Source organism: Microcaecilia unicolor, chromosome 1 (genome assembly GCF_901765095.1).
Source record: "Microcaecilia unicolor chromosome 1, aMicUni1.1, whole genome shotgun sequence".
Taxonomy (NCBI): domain Eukaryota; kingdom Metazoa; phylum Chordata; class Amphibia; order Gymnophiona; family Siphonopidae; genus Microcaecilia; species Microcaecilia unicolor.
In genome coordinates, this window is record NC_044031.1 from 35,154,203 (window position 1) to 35,171,179 (window position 16,977).

The 16,977-nt window shown below is 43.3% G+C and overlaps 1 pseudogene; it reads right to left on the minus strand.

The window, feature by feature from the left end:
• Positions 1 to 10,012: 10,012 nt before the first annotated feature.
• Positions 10,013 to 16,977, minus strand: part of LOC115465113 — a 500,577-nt pseudogene continuing 493,612 nt past the window's right edge.

The window sequence follows — 16,977 nt, forward strand, 5'->3', positions numbered from 1 at the left end:
GGGAAGTTTCCCTCTGAAATTCAGGAATTCGATAAAATCCAGTTTAAGAAATCCATAGACGTCTTCCCTAAGTAACATTTTATGAAGTTTCAGACTATGACACGTGAACCCTCCCTGATTTTGCGTAGAGAGATTAGGTTGGAAATGGAATTGTGACGTCCAGGGCGGAAGGAACACTCAATTCTCCAGCCATCCCATGAAAGTCTCTACTGAATGTTTTGTAAACTGGCATGTGCAGCAGTAACAGCCATTTTAGAAAGAAAAACACTGAAAAAAAGCACCATATATCACGCAGGGCATTAAGAGCTGATTTTGCAGCATACATGTGGATTTGCTGGTATTTCCACATGTAAATGCCAGATTTCACAGAACTACAGGTACAAGAGGAGCCAGGTGAACTGCCTGCTTTTTTTTTAAATTTCTGACATGAGGAAAACCAATTGCCACCTCACACACTGGGGGGTGGCTAACACTTATGCTTGGTTCAGAGCAGGTGTAAATGGCATGAGGGATAATTTTAAATATACATGCATATTTTGTGGGCCACTCAAAACATGGCCCCTTCAAATCTGTGTGGCCTGTGGCTTACACATGTGTAAATAGCTGCATCACAAAAGCCACACATAAAACGGTAGTACATTTACACATGTAAACACCACACAAACCTTAAGAAAATAAGCGTTGCCATACTGGCACAGAACAAAAGTTCATGTTTAATGTGTGATAAAATGCCATAAATAAGTAAATAAATATAAACTTTTAATGTTGAGCACCTAATTCTCAAAGTGAACATATTTCAAACACTATAATGAAAATAAAATGATTTTTTTTCTACCTTTGTTGTCTGGTGACTGTTTTTCTGATCATGCTGGCCCAGTATCTGATTCTGCTGCTATCTGTCCTCTTATCTCCGTTTCCAGGGCTTCCTTTCCATTTCTTTCCTTTCCTCCTTTCTTCTTCATTTCTGGTCCTCAGCATCTGCCTATTTTCTTCATCCATGTGCAGTTTTTCTCTTCCTTTTCCCTCATCTCATCTCCTTCCTCACTCTCCCCTGCCCTCCATCCATGTCCAGCATTTCTTCTTTCCCCTGCCCTCCATCCACCCATGTCCAGTGACCCTTCTCTCCCCCTGCCCTGCATGCACCCAGTGACCCTCCTCTCCCCGCCCTGCATGCACCCCATGCCCAGCGACCCTCCTCTCCCCTGCATGCGCCCATACCCAGCGACCCTTCTCTCCCCTACCCTGCATGCACCCATACCCAGTGACCCTTCTCTCCCCTCCATCCACAATTGCCCAGCGACTCCCTTCTCTCCCCTGTCACCCCCTCCCAAGTTGTTCAGTGAATTCTCCCCCCTCCCTCCGGATCTGGTCCCTCACATCACCGATCTGAGTCTTTGAATTCTTCGGGGCAGGCAGTCTTGCCTGCCCGCTGCCAGCGCTGACTCTCCCCCGCTGGAGCTGCCAGTTCGCGCTTCAAAATGGCCACCGAAACTTACAAGGGCCTCCAACACTTCAGCAGAAGTTTCGTGAGGCCGCCTCTGGAAGTCTCGGCAGCCATTTTTAAAGCCCGAACCGGCAGCGCAAGCAGGGGAGAATCAGCGCTGGCAGCGGGCAGGCAAGACTGCCTGCCCCGAAGAATTCGAAGTCAAGTCGGTGACGTGAGGGACCCGATCCCGAGGGAGGGAGGAGAGCCAGCTCGTGCGTTTCAACAACTGGCTTGCAAGAGCCGAGCAAAGTTAACAACCGGCTCTTGCGAGCCGGTGCGAGCAGGCTCCAGCACACCACTGGTTGTTTGAGAGGGACAGATGCTGGAAATAGCAGAAAAATTCAAAGATGGGAGATGGTGACTATGGAGTTGAGGGAAGGGAAGAGGGAGGGGAGATGGAAGAAGATGATGCCCATGGAAAGGAGGGCAAGGGGAGAGAAAAGAGAGTGGAGGGGATGGAAACTAGATAGATTTGACAAGGAGGAAGAAAAATGGAAGAAAGTTGAATGTGAAAGATGAATATAGGACAGGAAATGGAGGAGAAAAAAAGAAATAGTGAATGGACAGGTGACTGTGGAAACAGAGTTCAGAGCACAGGGAAGCAGAACTAGAGACAGGGAAAGAGATGATAGAAAGATAAAATCACCAGACAATAAAGGTAAGATAAATGATTTTATTTTTAGTTTATTAATTGAAATATGTCAGTCTTGACAATTTACATATATATATTGCACTTTACACAAAGAACTGCGGAGGGGAGGGGGCGCTCTATGCGATTAAAAACTTTAATTGCGGTTCGCCGTGTAATTAGGCATTTTAATTGACGTACAGCCCTAATTATAATTGCTATTAGCAGGCCAATCTGTCACTCATGGTGAGGCCCCACTTGGGAGTATTGTGTTCAGTTTTGGAGGCCATATCTTGCTAAAGATGTAAAAATGGTATGGGACTTGTGTTGCAAACCGTATGAGAAGAGACTTGCCGACCTGAACATGTATACCTTGGAGGAAAGGAGAAACAGGGGTGGAGATGGGACAGCAGTAGAACTAGAGGACATGAATTGAGGTTGAAGGGGGGCAGACTCAGGAGTAATGTCTGGAAGTACATTTTCACGGAGAGGGTGGTGGATATGTGGAATGCCCTCCTGTGGGAGGAGGTGGAGATGAAAACGGTAATGGAATTCAAACATGCATAGGATAAACACAAAGGAATCATGTTTAGAAGGAATGGATCCACGACATTTTAGTGGACATTGGGTGGCAACACCGGTAATTGGGAAGCAAAACCGGTACTGGGCAGACTTCTATGGTCTGTGCCCTGATCGTGACTGGATAGGGATGGGCTGGAGTGTAAATTTTAAGGGGTTTCGATGTTAGCTTCAGAACTTTTAGTACAAGAGTGCTGGGCAGACTTCTACGGTCTATGCTTTGAGAATGGCAAGGACAAATCAAACTGGGGTATACATAGAAAGTATCGCATACCATGTAAAATGAGCTTATCTTGTTGAGCAGACTGGATAGACCGTACAGGTCTTTATCTGTTGTCACGTACGATGTTAATCCGGTGATAACTGGGCATCACTGTATGCTGCCCAGTTACCGTGGGAGCCCTTACCGCCACTTCAATGGTGGTAAATGCTCCCCGCTGTAACAGTTATCTTACCGTGTGGCCATTTTCGGGGGGGGGGGGGGGGGGAAATTTTACCTGCTGCAGTAAAAAGGGCCCTGGAGTGTGGAAAAAATGGCCCCTGCTACTGCCGCAGGGCCTTTTCCTGCAGCTTAGTAAAAGGACTCCTTTGTTTATTACTACGTTTAAAAGAGAGATATAGGACCCTATTTCCTAAGGTACGTTAACATTTTTAACACGCCTACAATTAGCGTGCACGTTAATCATGTAGGCACCTAAAGGGATATTGTAGGTGCCTACACAGTTAACACACGTACATGTTTAATGCGCATTAAAGATGCTAACGCTCCTATAACATGGCTTAGTAAACAGGGCCCAAAGTGAGGGTAGAGCTACCTTCATGCAGAAGTCCAGAGTCAGTCTAAATGTGCCAACAGTTTCCAGTTCTATGATATACATTTATTTCTTCACATCATTTTTGTTAATATGTGTCAAAACATTTTTCAACAGCATTTTCTCAATTACCCAAATGCAAACACAATTATAATGCTCATTAATAAGTTTTGGATGTTACTGAATTCTATTGCTCCGTCTCATTGTATTTCCAGTTTTGGTACAGTATATAAGTCATCACAAGGACAAAATATAAGAAAACCAATGGATTGCATTAGGGGCTTATACCCATTTAGTTATGTTTAAACAAATGAGATATCTGCATGAAAGAAAATATTTATTTGTATTATTTTGACTTATGAAAACCACTTGTCCCTGAAACATGCTCAATAATCCATTTACAAAAGAGATTAGGTGAAGATGTGATTCCATGTGCCCCAATGAAAGGAGAGTTTAATTTTACTTCCAATCTTTATAACACCAGGCTTCCCAAGGCAGATTACAACAACAGTTAAGATGAACCCATCAGTAAACAGGATCTCCTCGCTGAAATTTGGCCACGTATAGAACAATGTAGAAACATGAGAACAGAATACAGCCTTTAATTAGTGCCGTTTCCACCAGTTACAATAATTTTTGAATAACAGTGATATTCAAGTTTTAGTGGCCCATTACCAGGAGAAAAAAAATCTCTGCAGGAATATAACACATGCTAGGGTGTCCCTATAACCAGCCCCTCCAAATAACTGCTTGGGATTTGTAACACATTACTACTCTACCTATGAAAAATGATTCCGTTATTATACTTCCTCTGTGTACATCCGTATGCTGCACAAGTTGGCATGTTTGAAAATATAAGTGAGATTAAATAAAAATACTACGAACAATAAAGAACGACAACGTGGATGTAGCAGCTCATAGGTTTGTTTGCTTTGTTTTGGCTGCGCGGGAAAGGGAAAACATGGACTAACCTAAGTTGCTTAAACTTTTTGACATTATGCCATCTACTGTTCTCAACCAAACCTCGTTGATCACACCGAAGTCCAGGTTCAGTGTCTGCCGGGTCTTCCTGCTGCCCCCTCTGACGCATCAAGAATGTGACATCACGGGGAGAGGCGGGATCCAGCCGCCACTGATACAGCAGGCAGGCTCTTTGCTTGTAGTGTTTTGCTGGGTTTCTTTTTTATTTTTTTTTTTACCGGTTCAGAAAACATCAAAATTACATTTTTTAAACCAAGCAAGGCTATTACAAATTTCAACACCAGTCATTCTGAAGCACCCTGTGTCAACTGTCTATTACATATGCATATTGTGTTTTTCCCTGTCATATATTGTTTTTATTTCCACTGTCAGACATCATCAATATTAATAAAAAAGCAAGTCTATCATAAACTTCCACATTAACGTGTCATTTCTAAGCACCCTGTGTTCATTGTTTATTACATCTTTATGCTGACACATTTGTGCTGCTAGTTCATGAACTTGCTGTATAGTATAAAAATAAGGGAGCCCTAAGGAACGTTACTCAATAGCATGAGATGTTGAAGGTAGTAGAGAGATCCCGTAAATTACTGAGGTTTGGGAAGGAAGCCTAATAATGAATGGGTGGGGGAAATGAAAGAGATCCTGTAATTTAAGAGGGTTTGGAATGGCTAGATCCCAATGGATCCAGGAATGGAGGAGTGGCCTAGTGGTTAGGGTGGTGGACTTTGGTCCTGGGGAACTGAGGAACTGAGTTTGATTCCCGCCACAGGCAGCTCCTTGTGACTCTGGGCAAGTCACTTAACCCTCCATTGCCTGCCGCATTGAGCCTGCCATGAGTGGGAAAGTGCGGGGTACAAATGTAACAAAACAAACAAAAAAAAATGGTGTAAAATTTCCTTTTAATCCAGAGGGCTGGTTTGACAGAGATGCTAGATTCTGTGATGGGGGGTGCAGGAGAAGAGTTAAAGTGATACAGATGGTTAGATATTATGGGTGGAGAGTGAGATAAAGAACAATGCTGGTACACTCAGTGCAAGGTTAAGAGTCATTTATTTTTTTGTTACATTTGTACCCCGCGCTTTCCCACTCATGGCAGGCAATGGAGGGTTAAGTGACTTGCCCACAGTCACAAGGAGCTGCCTGTGCCTGAAATGGGAATCGAACTCAGTTCCTCAGGACCAAAGTCCACCACCCTAACCACTAGGCCACTCCTCCACTCATGGAGCACTACAGATACAGACTTACGGAGTTGGGGGAGGGGGGGGCGTGCACAGAATTCAGATAATGAACAAAGAAATAGAAGGGAACAGGAAATGCTGTGATTAGACTGGAGCTGGCTCTGAATCTGGAACACAAAGAAAAAGCATTTCTGCTCACCCTATCTGCAAATGTAGGAATTTAAAACAAAAGGAAAAAAAGGCAAGTGGATGTGGGGGCTTCATAAATTCTTATATGTGCGGTAACTTTATTGGCCATCCATACATGTACTACCGATTGTGGCTCACTTGCTTTTTCCCCCTTATTCTTTGTACCCAATGATCCGCTAACCCCTAAGTGAAAGCCTGGTTACACCCACATCCCGCATTCATTCTCACCAGAATGAGTGGATCCCCCAGGGCCCACCGCTAGTTCTAAAGAAGGCAAGATCAACATGGATATATTACTATTTCCCCTGAGAAAGGCTCAATTTACATTTATCCAGTACGCACTGGCTCCAAGAAGGCTTATTCCTCAAGGACTTATTGGTTTCCACCATGAAGGCAGGATCCCTTGCGATCTAGCACTATTTCCCACTAAAAAGGTGTCATTGTTATGGATACAGCACTTATTCCCACCAGAAGGGCAAGAACAACATAGATCCTGCAATATTTTCCAACAGGAAGGCAAGATCCAAAGGGATCTTGCAATTATCTCCCCCAGATTTGATGGATCCATATGGTTCCAGTACTATCTTTCATTAGGATGGCTAGAACCCAATGGATCCTGCATTTATTCCCACCAGAAGTGCTGGATCTGTATGGTTCCAGCATTATGTTCCACCAGGAAGGCAAGATCCCAACAGCTCCTGCACTTATTCCCATAATAAAAGCTAGATCATTATGGTTCCAGCATTATTTTTCACTAAGATGGCAAGATTCCAGCGGATCCTACACTTATTCTCACCAGAGGGGTTGGATCTGTATGTTTCCAGCAACAATTTCCACTGACGCTTCTTTCTGCCTGTCTGGTACCCTTTTGACAACACTGATTGACATGTACAAATTATATCGTAGTGATAGGGTGGATCGAACTGGTGGAGGGGTAGCATTGTATGTTAAGGAGGGCCTTGAACCAAATAGACTGAAAATTATGCAGGAAACAAAACACATCTTGGAATCCCTATGGATTGAAATTCCATGTGTAAAGGGGAAGAGGATAGTGATAGGAGTGTACTACTGTCCGCCTGGCCAGGATGAACAGACGGATGCAGAAATGTTAAAGGAAATTAAGGACGCAAACAAACTGGGCAACACAATAATAATGGGTGATTTCAATTACCCCGATATTGACTGGGTAAATGTAACAGCGGGGCATGCTAGGGAGGTAAAATTCCTTGACAAAATCAAGGACTGCTTAATCGAGCAGCTGGTATAGGATCTGACAAGAGAAGGAAAAATTCTGGACCTAGTCCTTAGTGGAGCGCATGATCTGGTGCAGGAGGTAATGGTGATGGGGCCGCTTCAGAACTCTGATCATAATATCAGATTTGATATTAGCTTTGGAGTAAGTATACACAGGAAATCCAATACGTTAGTGTTTAACTTTCAAAAAGGAGACTATGATAAAATGAGAAGAACAGTGAAAACAAAAAAACTTAGAGGAACAGCTGCGAGGGTCAAACATTTACATCAGGCATGGATGCTTTTCAAAAATACCATCCTGGAAGCCCAAGCCAAATATATTCCGTGTATTAAAAAAGGAGGTAGGAAGACCAAACGACAGCCGTGCATGGTTAAGTGTGGTGACGGAAGCTATTACAGCTTAAAAAAAAATTCTTCAGAAAATGAAAAAAGGAACCGAATGAAAATAATAAGAAACAGCAGAAGAAATGTCAAGTCAAATGCAAAGCGCTGATAAGAACAGCAACGAGGGACTTTGAAAAAAAGATTGTGTTGGGGGCAAAAACACATAGTAAATGTTTTTTTTTACATATATTAAAAGCAAGAAGCCGGCAAAACAATCTGTTGGACCACTAGATGACCGAGGGGTAAAAGGGGCAATCAGGGAAGACAAAGCCATAGCGGAGAGATTAAATTAATTCTTTGCTTTGGTCTTCACCAAGGAAGATTTGGGAGAGAGACCGGTGCCAGAAATAGTATTTAAAGCTGAGCCAGAGAAACTGAATGAAGTCTTACCTGTTACTCTTGTACATTAATTGTAACAATATGCTGAACCTCTTACTCTGTTAATGGTGATGCCATTGCTATATAATGTAAGCCACATTGAGCCTGCAAATAGGTGGGAAAATGTGGGATACAAATTCAGCAAATAAATAAAAAAAATCTCTATAAACTTAGAGGATGCAATGGGGCAATTTGACAAATTGTAGCAAATCTCCTGGACCGGATGGTATTCATCCCAGAGTACTGACAGAATTGAAAAATGAACTGGTGGAACTATTGTTAGTAATATGTAATTTATCTTTAAAATTGAGCGCGGTACCACAAGATTGGAGGGTGGCCAATGTAACGCCGATATTTTAAAAAGGTTCCAGAGGGGATCCAGGAAATTATAGACCGGTGAGCCAGACGTCGCTGCCAGGCAAAATGGTAGAGACTATTATAAAGAACAAAATTACAGAGCATATTCAAAAGCATGGATTAATGAGACAAACGGGCTCATTTTCAAAAGAGAAAAACATCCAAGTGGCATATGTCTGAATTTGGACATTTTTCTCACAAAAACATCCAAATCAGCATTTTCGAAACCTATTTTTAGACGTTTTTCTCTGAAGTGCGTCCAAATCTCAGCTTTGGAAAATGTGCATGCAGGTTTCAGACAACTGAAGTTTCTGGACCTCCACTCAAAATATTTGAGTAGCCCTGCTGTAAAGCATCTTGTGGAAGTGAGTGCACATAATAAATTTAATAAATGCAAAATAATAATTCTTTCTAATGTGGTTACATTCTTTAAGGGCCTTTAAGGCCAAAAAAGGACAACATATTCCCTCATCATCAACACAGTGGTGAAGCACTGCTGCGGCTCGGAAAGTGAATAGAATGTTGGGTATTATTAGGAAAGGTATGGAAAACAGGTGTGAGGATGTTATAATGCCATTATATCGCTCCATGGTACGACCGCACCTTGAGTACTGTGTTCAATACTGGTCGCCGTATCTCAAGAAAGATATAGTGGAATTGGAAAAGGTGCAGCGAAGGGCGACTAAAATGATAGCGGGGATGGGACGACTTCCCTATGAAGAAAGACTAAGGAGGCTAGGGCTTTTCAGCTTGGAGAAGAGACGGCTGAGGGGAGACATGATAGAGGTATATAAAATAATGACTGGAGTGGAACAGGTGGATGTGAAGCATCTGTTCACGCTTTCCAAAAATACTAGGACTAGGGGGCATGCGATGAAACTACAGTGTAGTAAATTTAAAACAAATTGGAGAAAATTTTTCTTCACCCAACGCGTAATTAAACTCTGGAATTCATTGCCGGAGAACGTGGTGAAGGCGGTTAGCTTGGCAGAGTTTAAAAGGGGGTTAGAAGGTTTCCTAATGGACAAGTCCATAAACCGCTACTAAATGGACTTGGGAAAAATCCACAATTCCGGGAATAACATGTATAGAATGTTTGTAGTTTGGGAAGCTTGCCAGGTGCCCTTGGCCTGGATTGGCCGCTGTCGTGGACAGGATGCTGGGCTCGATGGACCCTTGGTCTTTTCCCAGTATGGCATTACTTAAGTACTTATACCCAAGTCTTCCCAAATTCTAAACACTCTATTGGTCAACCCTGCAGGAAAATCCTTATCAGAGGCTCCTCAAAGGTTATATTATTATACTGTTTTAAAAATCCTGCAGCAGCCGAATGGCTTTAGCCTGTAATACATACGATAACTTAAAAGAGAAAACAAATCTCTGTTTGCCTTCACCTGGAGTACAGAATGAGGTATGGTTCATCCAGAACATTACTTGTCTAAGTTTACAGGACTTTACCATACTACTACTACTACTTAACATTTCTAGAGCGCTACTAGGGTTATGCAGCGCTGTACAATTTAACAAAGAGAGACAGTCCCTGCTCAAAGAGCTTACAATCTAATAGACAAGTGAACGGTCGGTCCGATAGGGGCTGTCAAATTGGGGCAGTCTGGATTCACTGAACGGTAAGGGTTAGGTGCCGAACGCAGCATTGAAGAGGTGGGCTTTAAGCAAAGACTTGAAGACGGGCAGGGAGGGGGCTTGGCGTAAGGACCATACAGGTCCAAATTGGGCAAGGCTATACCCCCCCCCCCCCCCCCCCGGTATCACACACAGGTCATCAACCATGGAACTATGGTTGATAGTGGGATCCAACTAAAATGTAACTCGTTGACGCTTCCATGCCATCTCACTGGGATTGATCTTTGATCCACTGCTGGGCTGCACTTGCTGAATTGAAGAATTCAAGGTTCCATTGTGCCACACTTTTAGCTGGACCAGACATAATGCCACAAAACACAGTTTGAGCTCCTCCACTGAGCACAAACCACTGCATATTCCTTCCACTTTCCAACGACATGGGCCAAGTAGTCCTACTAAAGTCTGATCCTTTTATTTTGGTAATTCAAGTCCCCATGGATATAGGCAGCTCTAAAGATAGCCAGATTACTGAACTATGCTCAGAAAATGGCTATTACCACTCTGGGACATTTCTCTATCTCACCATGTAGGCCCACTCTGTGAACTCTTTCCCCCGCTGTGGGCCAAGCTGCAATGCTATTGGCAAGAAAGCCCACCAGCTCTGTATCGGTAAAAGATTCAGGCAGCCCAGCGATTCTGATGTTATTATGTCATGAATGATTTTCTAAATCATCCAGTTTAATTTTCCCATTACTCCACCACTCCTTGCAGTGCTAGGAGCTTCTGAGTATGATCTGCTGACACTCACTTCTCTAATACTCCCATTTGGGTAATATTCAAACAAAATACTGGATAATGTCTGCACTCGGTTGAAGAGATGTTCAAATTTACTTTTTGAAGCTTGAGTGACTGCCTCAGTTAATTGATACATGCTGTAGTGACAAAATAAATGCTCTGAAGTGTCATCCGCCATTTTGTACTCACTAGGCTGTGCTTTCTTTTTGTATCAGTCCTTATGGTGCAGCTTTGCCGACATTTCCAACTGGGAAAGGATAAGTTATTTGTCCATTTATCATCCACTTGACCATAACTCCTGTCTCAGGGTGAATCTACACCAGTAACAAGGGGGATGGAGGAAGATTATGTGGTGAATGAGAGAGCACCATGAGTTTATATCCTTGTGCTCAGAGCATCACGTGATCTCATACCTGTACAAGTTTAAAGGTGGAACCAGATTCTGGCTGCTTACTTTCATACTTGACTTTTTCTGTATTTGATTCATTGACGCTATTAAATAGGCTTAGAGACTTATGTTGGTGCATCTATATGTATAAACTAGTTCTACGAGGCCCATTTCACTCCTGTGTCAATTCTCTGGTGGACTGTGAGGTATGTTTTAAATCTGAAGCTTTTACCACATTTGGTATATTTAAAATGTTTTCACTTTAGAGTGAATTCTCTGGTGTTTAGTGAGCTCTGACGATGACCGGAAGCTTTTATCACACTCACTACATGTAAATGGTTTGATTCCTGTGTGGATTCTCTGGTGGATTGTGAGATATGCCTTCTGTATGAAACTTTTATCACACTCACTACATGTAAATGGTTTGACTCCTGTGTGAATTCTCTTGTGAATTGTGAGATACGACTTCTGACAGAAGCTTTTACCACACTCGGTACATGTAAACGGTTTTGCCCCAGTGTGGATTCTCTGGTGGATTGAGAGTTTGTTCTTCTCTCTAAAGCTTTTGCCACATACAGTACATGTAAATGGTTTGAACCCTGTGTGGATTCTCTGGTGGATTGTGAGATTTGTTTTTCGATTGAAGCTTTTACCGCATTCCATACATATAAAAGGTTTGACTCCTGTATGGATTCTTTGGTGAACTGTGAGTTGTGTCTTCCGATTGAAGCTTTTATCACACTCAGTACATGTGAATGGTTTGATCCCTGTGTGGGTTCTCTGGTGGATTGTGAGGTTTGCCTGCTGACTGAATCTGTTACCACACTCAGTACATGTAAATGGTTTCACACCTGTATGGATTCTCTGGTGGTTTGTGAGGTCTGTCTTCTGGCTAAAATTTTTACCACATTCAGCACATGTATATGGCCTCACTCCTGTGTGGATTCTATTGTGAACACGTAAACCTGCCTTATGACTGAAACATTTACCACATTCTGTACATACAAATGGTTTCACTCCTGTGTGAATTCTTTTGTGCATTGTCAGATATGTCTTCTGTTTGAAACTTTTACCGCATTCTGTACATATAAATGGCTTGACTCCTGTGTGGATTCTCTGGTGGACTGTGAGCCTTGCCTTCCAAATGAAACTTTTATCACACTCAGTACATGAAAAGAGTTTGGCTCCTGTGTGGATTCTCTGGTGGCTTGCTAGTTTGGCCTCCTGACTGAACCTTTTGCCACACTCGGTGCATGTAAAAGGTTTGACTTGTGTATGGATTCTCTGGTGGATTGTGAGACTTGTCTTCTGGCTGAAGCTTTTACCACACTCAGAACAAACAAATGGTTCAACTCCTGTGTGAATTCTCTTGTGTGCAGTGAAACAAGGCTGATTACTGAAGGTTTTACCACATGCTGCACATTTAAAGTTTTTCATTCCAGTGTGTTTGCTTTTGTGAATTGTTAGAGCTGTCTTCTGACTGAAGCTCTTACCACATTCAGTACATGTAAATGGTTTAATTCCAGTGTGGATTCTACTGTGGATAATTAGAGCTGTCTTCTGACTGAAGTTTTTACCACACTCCATACATGTAAACGGTTTAATTCCTGTGTGGATCCTGTTGTGGATTGTTAAAGCTGTCTTCTGACTGAAACTTTTACCACACTCAGTACATGTATATGGTTTGATTCCTGTGTGGATTCTGCTATGGATTTTCAGAGATGTCTTGTCAATGAAACTTTTATCACATTCAGTACATGTAAATGGTTTGACTCCTGTATGAATTCTCTTATGAATTTTTAGATATGTCTTCTGAGTGAAGCTTTTACCACACTCAGTACATTTAAATGGTTTGATACCTGTGTGGATTCTCTGGTGCCTTGTAAGGTCTGTCTTCTGAATGAAGCTTTTACCACACTCACTACATTTAAATGGTTTCACTCCTGTATGGATTCTATTGTGGACTGTTAGAGCTGTCTTCTGACTGAAGCTTTTACCACATTCAGTACATATAAATGGTTTCATTAGGGGCAATTTCTCTAAATGGGTTTGTTTTGTGCATACTGTGCCAGGAATAAACCTCATTCCTAACCCAAGGTCTGTGGAGTATGAGTTCAGCCTCTCAAATTTATTGCTAACGCTTGCTGTAAAACTTACATTTTCATATTGTATTTGTTCTGTACTCTTACTAAATCCTTTCCCGTACTCGGCACACGGAAAAGGTCTTCCTCCTGTGCATGCTTTCTGTTGTCCCACATCTGGGTGGGATATGGGCGAAAACTGCACATTCTGACTGAAGGCTCCACCAGACTCTGTACATAAAGATGGTCTTTCTTCAGTGTTACATTCCTGCTGCAATTTCAGTGTTAAAGGATCCCTGAGGAAACTTTCATACACATCATATAAACATCTTTGTTCTATGGTCCGGTTTCTCTGCTCTTCCCCTGTACTTGCGACTCTACTGGAACTTTGTTGACACAGAGCCATGTCTCCTGCTGAGTTTTTTTCCTTCTTTTCCGAGATGCATCGATTCCTATATTTTGTCCCCCAATCGGGACAGGAAGAAGCTTCCGCATAATCTCTTTCTGATAACATCTCGTTCCCTTCTACTTCCCATTGATATGTGTCTGTATTATTATTTGTGGGATCCTCATTTTCTAAATTAAAAAAAAAAAAAGTAAACATTAGTTGTTGTTGTTATTATTATAGGAAAAGGAAAGTTTAACAAGTTCAGTAATACATTTTTTTTTCTTGTGTTTCTGCTGCTCTCCTGAAGAGGGCACAGTGTGAAACGATTAGAACCATCCTGTTATAACATTACCCAATCTCTCACAAGTGAATTAAAAAAATAAATTGTACTTCCTGTACCTGTGCTCTGGTGATTGTGAAGAACAATTTCCAAAGCTGTTCAATATATAAACATTTTATTTAAGAAATGAGTACCTGTTTAAGATGGGAAGGTAATAGAAGGTAAAATTATGTCTTACCTGATAATTTTCTTTCCTTTAATCGCAGCAGATGAATCCAGGAACTGGTGGGTTGTATCCGCCTACCAGCAGGTGGAGATAGAGAACACTGAAAGAAGCAATGATACTGGACATCCAGCTCCCTCTTACTTCAGTATATGTCGCATCCCTAAGCAGAGGAGAATAAATCATAGCAAACAAGAAAAAAACTCCTCACAACAAAGCGGCAACAGCCGACTCCAACAATAGATAAAATAGGACTAAAAAAAAAAAACACCAAACGAGTCCAAAGTGAACCATTAGCAAAGTGCCGTATCGAGATTCACATTTTCTTATCAAAATCTACACTTGTGCTGTTCTCTTCTTTTTCTTTTTAATTGGTACATCGTCAGCTGAAATGCAAAGACAAAAGAATGCGCGGCAAACAACAGGGCAGGGATCCTGGATTCATCTGCTGCGACTAAAGGAAAGAAAATGATCAGGTAAGACATAATTTTACCTTCCTTAGCCTCAGCAGCAGATGAATCCAGGAACTGGTGGGATGTAAAAAAGCAATCCCCTAAATAGGGTGGGAAGCTGCCGCTCCCCGAGAGAAAACAGTCGCCCCAAAGTGAGCATCACCCCGCGCTGCTACATCAAACCTATAGTGTTTGACAAAAGAATGCCGAGAAGCCCAAGTAGCCGCTCGACAAATCTTCTCCAAAGGAAGACTACCTGTTTTGGCCCAGGAAGTAGCCTGCGCCCAAGTCTAATGAGCACGCAAATCTTCTGGAGGAGAAACCCCCTTCAGTAAGTAAGCCGAAGAAATGGCTTCTTTGAGCCATAGAGCAATGGTTGCCTTGGATGCTGCATAACCGCGCCTGGAACCAGACAACAGTACAAAAAGGTGGTCAGAACAACGAAACTCATTAGTGACCTGAAGGTAGCGAAAAAGAGCCCGACAAACATCCAAAAGACAAAGAAGTGAAAAGGTCGCTGGAAAATCCGACTTCCTGAAGGAAAGAAGAAAAAGTGGCTGATTCAAATGAAATACAGACACAACCTTAGGCAAAAAAGACGGAACCGTCCTAAGAGTAACACCAGACTCCAAAAACTGAAGGAACAGCTCCCAACACGATAAGACCTGAACTTCAGAAACTCTGCGCACCGAGGTAATAGCCACCAAAAACACAGTCTTCAGAGTAAGATCTTTATCAGTTGCTAAACGCAAGGGTTCAAAAGGCGCATCCTGCAAGGCAGTAAGGACCAAATTCAGCTTCCGAGAAGGACATGGACGCCGCAATGGAGGTCAAAGATGAAGCGAACCTTTAAGAAAGCGCACATCCGCTACAGAAGCAGGCTAGCGCAGCAACCTGAACCCTGAGAGAGTTATAAGACAATCCATACACCATGCCTCAAAAGTGCGCCAGACTCTGGTGTAAGCTGTGGTTGTAGAACGCTTCCGCGCTCGAAGCAAAGTGGCAATAACCGACTCCACGTAACCTTTCTTCCTCAGCTTTGCCCTTTCAAGAGCCAGGCCGTAAGACCAAAGCGGGAGACTTCCTCCATGCACACCAGCAGCCATCGCCCGTCTGGACGGAAATATAGAAATAAAATGGCAGCCTCGCGCCAAAACTTACCCCGCACAGAACGCTGTCCGCAGGAACCGCCCCGGAGAAGCTGGGCACCACTCTCACCTCAGAAGACCGAGCCAACGAGCTCTGGTCAAGCTGCACAGAACCAGAATATCTGGAGAAAGCCTCAGAAACAGCAACGCTGTATAAGTGCGCCCTTTTTTTTTTTACACTGTGAGGAAAGTTGAAGGCAGGCAGCAAACAAGGGACTCCGGGAGGAGGGGGGATGGGGTAAGGCAGGGACAGGGAACAAAACCAAGTATGCCTTCAAAGTGGGCACCACCAGCCACAACACCCCCGCTCTACTGGCAAAGCACAGGAGCCACCCCCGGCAGAGATCTAGGAGCTGATCAAGCGACGTCCACACCTGCTGGGAGATAGAGATATACTAAAGGCAGAAGGGGCTAGCTGTCCAAGGTCACTGTGTCTTTTCAGTGTTCTCTATCTCCACCTGCTGGTAGGCGGATACAACCCATCAGTTAATGGATTCATCTGCTGCTGATGACAAGGAAATCATACCTTACAAGGGGTCCAGATCACAGAAGATTTTCTACTCACTCTTCCCTGTGGGGAACTCCCTACCCATCACCATCAGAACAGACAGCAACTATATCAGCTTTAGAAAAAAAATAAAAACCTTCTTTTTCCCCAAACACTGCTTCATGATTCTGTATCACCACACCCCACCGGTCACCTGTACTTCCTCCCTACTGACTACTCCCATGTTGTATCTCACAGGCCCATGCTTTCACACAATGTTCTAGACTAATCTTTGTAAACCACATTGAACCCTGACAAGGGGATATTAGCGACATATAAGTCCTAATTTGAACTTGTCCCGGTGTGGACAGTGTGAAAACGGCCCATAGGTTGCAGTAGAAGAGTCACGTTGGAGACGTAAGCACAGGGTCGCGTCGGCACGCACACTTGCCTGGCACAGCCCTGAGACGTGTGTGTAGTTCTTCTCTGGCTGCAGGCTCCTTGATTGCTTTGCTTCCACCCACCTGGGTCTGCTCTTCCTTTGCCTTGGTCTTCCAGTTCCTCCTTCCCCTGCTCTTGTCCTATGGCTGTGCCCCTTCTCCCTGCTGATGTCAGATGCCAGCACTTTATCAGCCGAGCTCTCCCTAGCTTAGGCTTCTACTCTGGTAGGTGTTACTTGCTCAGTAGTGTGCTTCTCCTCTACTTTGTTCTTCATTGCTGTACCTGGATTACTCTTGTGTTTGCTGCCTGCCTACTGACTCTGCCTGTACCTAGATTACTCTCGGTTCTGCTGCCTGCCTCCTGACCTTGTCTGTACCTGGATTACTCTCATGTCTGCTGCCTGCCTGACTCTGCCTGTACCTAGATTACTCTTGTGTCTGCTGCCTGCCTCCTGACTCTGCCTATACCTAGATTACTCTCG